Below are 8,567 nucleotides of genomic sequence, written 5' to 3' on the forward strand. Positions count from 1 at the left end.
CGTTTTTAGGCCCCAGGTCTCTTTGGGCCAAATCCGTTTCCAGACATTTGGAATCAATCTAGGGGGTCCGTCTGTTTGACCGGATTTGGTGCAAACATGGTACATAGAAATAGGTCAACATTTCCAAAGAAAACAATTTACCTCGTAGTAAGGACCATTCGATTTTGTGCAAACTTTGCAAATCCCAATATTTTTGTCAGTACTTGGTCCGGTATGAAAGTGTACATTATCGGACCACTCCATCAAGTACCTCCCCCACAAAGGGCAACATTTGGAATAATTGTTATTCTTAAATAATGTGAAGTCTTGTTGTTTTCAAAAATCACAATATTTTTGTTAAAACAAGATCAAGCATTAAGATGGGAAATATCGGTCCACTCCTTCTGGTACCTTCTCTACAAAGGGCCAATATGTTGACCCGCTATGAGGCTCTCAAAGCGCGAAATGATTTCTTTCAAACATCCCAATACAAGATCCTCCCTCCCCAAAAAGGGGTCGAAATTTTCAATAACCCAAGCTCCCATAAAATCCGAAATACGCATCCGATTCATTTTAATTCGGTGAATAATAGTACTATCAAAATACGGAATGAAAGGAGATACCATTTTATATGGGCTTTGTCAGGCTGTAGTATCCTTACCAAACGTTATATGGAGCCCATTTACGGATATAACCTGTCTACTGGCAAAATACACATGTGCGCAAAATTTTAGCCGTCTATCTCAATTCGTTCTAAAGATAAGGTGATTACAACAGTAAGACAAAAGACAGGCGGACATCGCTAAATCGACTTAGAATTTTACGCTGATCAAGCCCTATTTCCATTGTATATCATGAATTGTTTTTCTGATAAATGTTCCTTTATATTTTTTGAGTTTTTCGGCGATACTACCGCCTATGACAGAAAATTATCTTTGCAGGTCCACGTTTTGGTATAGCCTCCGTATAATGTCACTTCCATATATTCGGTATTTTGATGATTTTATTTTGATGATTTTAGCGATTTTTTCAAGTTTCGCATTTGAATATTGTAATGGCTTATGACAAAAGTTGCCTATGCAGGTCCACGTCGTAGTATAGGTCTTAATATAATGGCTACATTCGGTAATATTAAGATTTTAATAGAATTTTTAACGGATTTTATTTTTTCTAATTGCCAAATTCGTTCCAAATATTGGAGGGTAATCCAAGATCAGCCCGGCAGAACTTACAGCTTTTTTACTTGTTTTATCTAAATAGAAGACCGGAAGCTCTTTTTCTTTATCCGAGACTACACTGGTTTCTGGTTCTGGCCAGAAGCAGAGATGGCCCGTTTGTCAGTTTTTAGGTTTTCACCTGTACCTATAAATAAAACGTAAAAAACTATATAACGTCATAAACTCCTAAAATATTGTAAAATCCCACATAATACATCGTAAGACTGTTGAAAAATGTTAAGGTTGTGTAAAAACTTTCTTGTGTTAATCTTCCAAATTTGGCAAAGTTACTTTAGAGATCTTAAGACCTGAGGTTGGATTTTTGTTCTATGAAAATATTAAATAAAAAGTATTTTCTTTATAAAATATTTCATTTCAGATTTAAATAGAACAAGAATTGAATACCTGTATTTTGTTCTTGCAAAATAACCAAGCTTAAGACTGTTGTTATTTTTACAATAACAACTGCATTTATTGCTCATCGTTCTGGCTTTACTGCTTTCAACCAAACAGAAGGCTACTTAGGAAATGTATGGAACAATTGTCATATTATAGACATGCGGGAATTAACAATTATAATTAGCTTGACAAAAAAAAACTATTATTTACCTATGTTTACGATTGCGATTACTCATCATACATATGTCGGAAAAGCATGTCATATAAGTTACAATTTCTGACCGGCGATTTATGGTTAGAAGCGCCTTAAAACTATCCTAATTATATCCTCAGCCAAAAACGTGCTTCATCGAAATAACGATTTTAGACCTTAGGTCTCTTTTAACTAAGTTCGTATCAGGGCATTTGGAGTCGATCTATGTTTGTCCGTCCTGGATGATTTGGTACAACGTAATATAATGGTTCAACATTTTGAATAGCTATGAAGCTCGTAAAATGCTGACTGAGTATCCAATTACTTTTAAACACGGCACAATTCAATATTTCTGTCTGCAAACGATATGTTGTGAATGTTGTAGATATCGGCTTTCCCACTAATGTTCACAATTTACAATAACTATACAGGGCGAGATAAAACCAGTAAAGAAAGTCCTAAAGTCGGGCGGTGCCGATTTTATGATACCCTACACCACTTTGCTAATTTAGTTGAGCTCCACTTAATAATTAAAAGTTTTTATGGGAGAATTCAATCATATACGCTATGATTATAATTATAATTTAAAATTCAAAGGACTAAATATGCCGAAGCATTTGTATTCGGAGTGCATATTACGGCTGTGGGTAGCAAATATAAAAAATCGGATGAGCAGTATATATCGGATGAGCAGTATATATATCCAAATCTGAACCGATGTCGATAAAATTTAGCAAAGGTATTTCTGAGCTGCATTTGATATATTTCCCCAAATATTGTTATTACAGAGTGCATATTACGGCTGCGGAGGACAAAAATAACAAATCGGATGAACAATATATATGGGAGCTATAGCTATATCTGAACCGATTTCGATAAAATTTGGCATACTTATTTTCAGGCCTAATTTGGTTGTATGTGCAAAATTCCATACTATTCGGGCTGATATTACACGTTTGGTGCACAATAAAAGGCAAATCGGACGAAGATATATATGGGAGCTATATCTACCGATTATCTCCAATATATACCGATTATCTCCAATTTCAATAGGGTTCGTCTTGGGCCAAACAAATGTTGTTTGAAAAATTTCATCTCAATCGGATAATAAATGCGACCTGCATTTTGTTCACAAGAATACATGGACAGACGGACAGACCTACGGACAGACGGACTGACATGCATAAATCAACTCAGAAAGTGATTCTATGCAGATCATCAAAAGGAACTATAGGTCTATCTCGTTTCCTTTTGCCTGTTACAAACAAATGCACAAAGACATAATACCCTGAACACCCTGTGTTGTAGGGTATAAAAATGCAACAAAGTCAAAAGCCATAATTTTTTTTTTAGATTTTATTGAATGGAAGCAAAAATGTCGGGAATAGCATCAAATTTTGAAATAAATTTAAACCGACACACGCTGCCCAATGTTGCTATGCAGTATTTTGGTCCATTCCCGGCAATTCGCTTGCTTGATAGATCGACACTTTGGTATTTTTTAGTGCCAACCTTGCTTTCCAAAATACTCCAGACACAATAGTTCAACGGATTTGTATCCGGAGATTTTGGTGGTCATTGTGCACTGGAAATGAAGCGAGGAACCTCATTTTGTAACCATTCTTGGGTGGCGCTTGCTCCGGAGAGCGACCATCGGCTGCTATGGCGAATAAACACGATCATTTTGTTTTTCTAAAAACTGCTGAACCCAATTCGGCAGTTCACCACTTTCGGCCAAGCGAAGCAACTCTTGCTCTCTTGAGTATATTTTCTTTCTGTAGCGGTGTGAGTTCTTGAACTTTTTGAAATTTCAACGGCTTATTTTTCAATATTTTCGAACACTGTTAGATATTTTCTCCCAACAAAGGATTTGAATTAAAAATAACAAGTAAAAAAGCTGTAAGTTCTCCCGGGCCGAACTTTTAATACCCTCCACCAATTTGTAAAAATTTGGCAATTTCCAACAAATAAAATCCGTTAAAAATTCTGTTAATATCTTAAGAATGCCGAATGCTTATACGACGACGTGGGCCTGCATAGGCAACTTTTGTCATAAGTTATTACAATATTTAAATGCGAAACTTGAAGAAAAATCTGTTTATAATGTAGCTAAAATCATTAAAATACCGAATATGGGGGGTACCGTTATATGGGGGCTATATGAAGACTTGGACCTATACAGCCCATTTTCTGTTTTATGCTGCAGTATCTATTACGAACTTCAAATACCAAATTTGAAACGATTCCGGTAAACAATGTCGCTAAAATCATCAAAATACCGAATATCGGAGGGTACCATTATATGGGGGCTACACGAAGACGAGGACCTGCACAGATAATTTTCTGTCTTAGGCTGTAGTATTCATTACGAACTTCAAATGCCAAATTTGAAACAATTCTGGCAAATAATGTCGCTAAAATCATCAAAATACTGAATATCGGGGGGTACGGTATATGGGGGCTATATGATTTCTTTGACCTACATGGCCCATTTACGAACTTAACCTGCCTACTGGCAAAATATACATGTGTGCAAAACTTTAGCCTTCTATCTTAATTTGTTCGAAAGATAGCGTGATTACAACAGACAGACAGACAGACAGACGGACAGACAGACACACAGACAGACAGACGGACATGCCTAAATCGTCTTAGAATTTTACGCTGATCAAGAATATATATACTTTGTTGGGTCTGACATGAGTATTTCAAGGAGTTACAAACGGAATGACAAAATTAATATACCCTCCATAGTTTGGTGGAGGGTATAAAAATAGTCCAAATCTGGAACGTTGTAATATTTGTATTAGACCTGGGTCAGATACGAAATCGAAAATATTGACCGATTTCTTCGGTACCATTTTATTTCAATAAACGGATATTGGCGGAGGACATACATCCGTCAGCAAAACCGACTGATACTTTCTGTCTTGTTTTTCTTTTAAATGAGCTTAAAACCGTCTAGACAGGAACTTATCCGAGCAATAGACAGGAAAAAATCGAACTCCCGAAAGGAATATCATTTAAATAAATGTGAGGTCAAAAAGCGCCGTTTCGCACCAGCATAGTTATGACCATATAAAGTGGCATGTATATCCTGCAGCCACAAGACTGAGTGCATAATGGCTATACAGACTTAAACTTAAAAATGAAACTTCTAATTCCTGCAAGATGCTAAAATTTAAGACAATAATCAAAGACTATTTTTCGAAATTTCAGTGACCCAAATAAACATATTTGGAAGGTAGAATTTTATTCTCATTTTTAACAAAAACAACAATAAGTGTCTATTTCAGGCTTTGAAATAAATATTGGGTACCTGTTTTCAATATCAGTAAGCTTTTTGCTGAATTTTTGAATGCATTAAAAAGCTTTGCTGTTTTTGTTGTTGTCTTTACTAAGAACAACCAAATTAAAAAGTTCTTGTTTCAAAGACAAAACAAAAAGTTCGGCAGTGGAGAATGCTTAACACCCTCCATGTAAAGAGGAAAATAAAACCTTTGATACAAATCGTGAGACCTGTTAACATTTGGCATACTGTCTGGTAGCAAGTAATGAAAAACACTTTCTCATTCAATGTTAACCCTGCCTTTACAAAAGATTGGACAATATTTATTGTGCAATAATTGTCAAAATATCACAATTTGTTCGTGTGACGTGGACATCTCGAAAGTAAAAAAAAAAATTATAATATCGTTGAATAAAAGGTCATATAATTGTTAATCTTTCGCTCCCTTATTCTCTTGTTTATACAATTTGTCGTTTTTTATCAATATTCAATTGTTTTTCTTTATCATTTGTTTGTAATGTAAAAAATTCTTAACATTTACCGTCGTGCAAAATACTCGACACTTCTCTTCACAAATCGTTTCTTATCCTCCTCGCTTCTACATACCTCCTATACCCAAATTTTTCATTTTTTCCTAGGATGAAAGCAATGGACCAAAGGTGTCCTAATAAAGCATTTGCCGAATTCGTGTAGCTGCGCATCTTTAACCCAAACCAATATATGTGGAAGTGGAAGACATCTGAAATTCATAACAATTTGTATTGTGTAAACTTCTGATAGGAGCTTAAAAATATAGCAAACCAAGTAAGCAAAGGCCATATTCGTGCGGGGCCGACCATATGATACCCTACAACACTATGACATGTCTAAATTTATTTTGATATGATGTCATAGAGCCCTACCCATAGATTTTTGACCGGGGCCATTTTTAGAATATTTACGCTTTCCTTTGTGTTGGTATTCAAAACAATTTCACACGAAAGTTGTTGACCATTTTACAGCCAAATATAATCCAATGGTCATCCAAAACGCTAGACTTCTTCCCTGTAGTTAACTCTCTATTCATGCACAATTCCGTGTCGATTGGTTTCAATTGTGTGCTCAGGAAAATTTTTCTGTGCCCATATATTGCGGACATCTTTAAAAACAATAGGCCTAGCCCTTCTGAGCCTAAGCCTACCAGTAAGAAAATTTTCGTGAGGATCGGAAGATAATTGCAATCTGCATATAATAACCCCAACCTGTGTTGTAAGGTGACAAAAATATTACAAAATGTACACTTACAAGTTAAATTGAAAAAATCGCATGCGATAAAAATATGAAAAAAGTTAAAAAATATCACAAAATATTGCAAAATCTATATTAACGTCATTGTTGGCATCTTTTTTATGCGATTTTGTGTAGGTAGTAGAGGGCATTATGAATTGTTTACTATCGGCATCTACGTAACCGTCAAAATTGACCTTTTTGTCAATTTGTGATTTCGGCAAGTTTTTTATTTAACCCAAATGTTATGGTCTATTTCACCCACTAAATATTACCCGATGACCATCCGAATTGGAAGGCTTCTGCCCAGTCCTAAGATCTAGCCCCATGCTAACTTCCGCGTCGATTGGTCTATATTTGCAACCTGTAGAGCAGCAGCAAAATCAGGATTTTTTTAGTTTTTGGTCCATCTCAACCCCTAAATATTATGCGAACCCCTCCAAAAGCAATAGGCGGACAGGCTGACGAACGGACATACATAGCTAGATGGGCTCAGGTCGGCGAGATAGGAAGATCCATATTCACTTTCCTATGTAGGAAACAAATATTTCGATGTGTTACATAAATTTTGTCTCAATCAAACTTATAATATCCCAACACATAGTGCTGTAGGGTATAAGTAAGAATTAAATATAAGGGATTTCTAGTACTCCTTTTTTTGCCTTGAAGAACATACACAACTATATAACAAGTGAGAAATGGAAATATACAAAGAAATAATTATTCAAACCACTGCCACTTTTCGATTATGCTTAATCTTCTTTTACGATTTTTTAAATCTTCTAGCATTGGCCCAATACACTTATATAAAGAAACTTTCACCACCCAAGCACTGCTAAATTTGCACGAGTTGAATGGATCCCATTGTTTTTCTACAATACGTCCGATACATATTGCAAAACAAGACAATGCAAATTTGAAGCTATTTGTCACATTATGAGGATCTGTTAAAAAAAACCAAAAACACTGTGTTGAAAGTTATCAATTTATATTCCAAACAATTTGTTACTTATTTTTTCATCGACAAAACAAATGGAGAGAAAGACGCTGCTAATAAAAAGTTTGTGTCTTAAGTCTTTTGTTTTGTGCCTCTGGTTTTGCCAAAATAGTGCAACTAAATAAATTAAAAGATTAACATAAATTTGTTTTAATAATTTTATGCGAATATAAACAACATTTTAGATAACTGGTGTGTATCTATTGACAGCTGTCAAGAAGAAAAAAAAAACATTTTAATAAATTAATCAAAAACATTGGTGAATAAAATGTTGGTAATAAACGTTCCATGCCATTTCACAGTATGATAAATGATCAAATGTAAGGATCTTCTTATCAACGTCAAATGCAATTTTTACAATTACCTATTTTTTACACGCTTTGTTACGTGACTAAGTGACATTTGTGGCGGCCAGTGATTCAGAACGTTTTTTCACAATTGCCACTAAAAGCTTCGGCCACCAAAAATCCGTTGGACTATTGTTTTTGGAGTATTTTGGAAAGCAAGGTTGGCACTAAAAAATACCAAAGTGTCCATCATCCCAAGCAAGCGCTTCGCCGGGAATGGGCCAAAATACCGCAGAGCAACATTCGGGCAGCGTGTGACGGTTTCATTGGCCGTAATTCGTGCCAAAGGTGACCAATTCGAACAAATCGAAACTTATTCTAAAATTTGATATAGACCTAGTGTTCCTTCTGGTGAACTCTATGAAATCGCAATTTAATTGATTTATAAAAGGTGTTTTCCCAAAAGCTTTCTGATTTGAAATTTAAATAAAAGATATGCCAAATTATGAAATGGCAAAACAAAATATTTGGTAAATAATTTCTTGTCATTTAACATTTAAATATAATTTCGAACACATGGCCACCACGACCATTTTGCACAAAGGTCATTCTAGAGGTCCAATTTTCGACTTCTTTTTCTATCATTTGGGGACGTATTTCAGCAATAACATCTTGAATTTTCTCATCACTTAAAATAATTTTGGGGTAAAAAGCCGGATCTTCGTTTAATTTTTTAAACACAGTTTTTGAAAATTAATTTCCACGATTTGGAAGCGTTGTTGTGGAGGTAACCTATTTATGATGGCTTGTTAAACAATACTGAGCAGAGACGTCACTATAACAAAATAAAAACGTCAACTATGAAAACAGCTGATAGACAACAGAGTAAATCGCAACACATAGTTTGGTAGAGCATAAAAATGAAAGTAATAAAGCTAAG

Source organism: Musca domestica, unplaced genomic scaffold, assembly GCF_030504385.1.
Source record: "Musca domestica strain aabys unplaced genomic scaffold, Musca_domestica.polishedcontigs.V.1.1 17, whole genome shotgun sequence".
In the NCBI taxonomy this organism is placed as follows: domain Eukaryota; kingdom Metazoa; phylum Arthropoda; class Insecta; order Diptera; family Muscidae; genus Musca; species Musca domestica.